A 2,004-nucleotide genomic window follows, 5' to 3' on the forward strand; every position below is an offset into this window, starting at 1 on the left:
TATTTCTTGTACTCGTAAGTTTAGCCACCAAATATATGCTTAGTCGCTGCTGCAACCTCACCAATTAACCTTGCCTCACCCATTAAGCTTTGCTAGTCTTGATACCTTTGGAAATGAGATTGCTGAGTCCCTTGTTGCTCACAGATTACTACAACACCAGTTGCAGGTACAGGTAAAGGTTACTTGACGCGAGCGCGTTGATTGTTCATTTGGAGTTGCTTCTTCTTCTTCTTCATCGATCTAGGATGGGTTCCAGGCCGGCAGCCTGGGATAGCAAGGATGGACGTCGTTCTTATTTTATCGTTTGTTTTCGTCTATAGTCGGACCCTGCTCTTACTTTTGATGATTACGTAATGTACTTATGTGACTCTGATGTAGCTTGTGGCGAGTGTAAGCCAATTCTATCTATATATATATATATATATATATATATATATATATATATATATATATATCTTCTTTTCAGTACATGTACTTGTAACGATATCCATCCTTGCGACGCGACGAGATGCACTTCTATCCCTGACGAGGCCTTCGTGCCAAATTGAGGATAGGGTCGCATCTTGGGCGTGACAGCACGGAAAGGGGGGTGGCGCCCTAGGTGGGCCTTGGGCCTCCCCTGCGCCTAGGGTTTCCCCTCCCTCCCTCTCTGGTGTGCATGGGCTGGGTGTGGGGGCGCACGAGCCCACCTAGGGGCTGGTTCCCTCCCGCACTTGGCCCATGTAGCCCTCCGGGGCTTGTGGCCCCTCCCGGTGGGCCTCCGGAACCCTTCCGGTGGTCCACGTTTGCCGGTGGTGCCCGAAACATTTCCGACGTCCAAACCAATCCATCCTATATATCAATCTTTACCTCCGGACCATTCCGGAGGTCCTCGTGACGTCCGGGATCTCATCCGGGACTCCGAACATCCTTCGGTAACCTCGTATAACAATTCCCTATAACCCTAGCTCATCGAACCTTAAGTGTGTAGACCCTACGGGTTCGGGAAGCATGCAGACATGACGGAGACGCTCTCTGGCCAATAACCATCAGCGGGATCTGGATACCCATGGTGGCTCCCACACGTTCCACGATGATCTCATCGGATGAACCACGATGTCAAGGATTCAATCAATCTCGTATACAATTCCCTTTGTCTGTCGGTATAGAACTTGCCCGAGATTCGATCGTCGGTATACCTATACCTTGTTCAATCTCGTTACCGGTAAGTCTCTTTACTCGTTCCATAGCACGTCATCGTGTGACTAACTCCTTAGTCACATTGAGCTCATGATGATGTTCTACCGAGTGGGCCCAGAGATACCTCTCCGTCACACGGAGTGACAAATCCCGATCTCGATTTGTACCAACCCAACAGACACTTTCAGAGGTACCCGTAGTGCACCTTTATAGTCACCCAGTTACGTTGTGACGTTTGATACACCCAAAGCACTCCTACGGTATCCGGGAGTTGCACAATCTCACGGTCGAAGGAAAAGACACTTGACATTAGAAAATCTTTAGCATACGAACAATATGATCTAGTGCTACGCTTAGGATTGGGTCTTGTCCATCACATCATTCTCCCAATGATGTGATCCCGTTATCAATGACATCTAATGCCCATGACCAGGAAACCATGATCATCTATTGACTAACGAGCTAGCCAACTAGAGGCTTGAGAGGGACACATTGTGATCTATTTATTCACACATGTATTACTGTTTCCTGTTAACACAATTATAGCATGAACGATAGACGATTATCATGAACAAGGAAATATGATAATAACCATTTTATTATTGCCTCTAGGGCATATTTCCAATAGTCTCCCACTTGCACTAGAGTCAATAATCTAGTTACATTGTGATGTATCGAACACCCATAGCATTATGGTGTTGATCATGTTTTGCTCGTGGAAGAGGTTTAGTCAACAGGTCTGCAACATTCAGATCCGTGTGTACTTTACAAATCTCTATTACTCCACTCTGGACATGGTCCTAGATGGAGTTGTAGCGGCGTTTG

This window comes from Hordeum vulgare, chromosome 5H, assembly GCF_904849725.1.
Source record: "Hordeum vulgare subsp. vulgare chromosome 5H, MorexV3_pseudomolecules_assembly, whole genome shotgun sequence".
Classification (NCBI taxonomy): Eukaryota; Viridiplantae; Streptophyta; class Magnoliopsida; order Poales; family Poaceae; genus Hordeum; species Hordeum vulgare.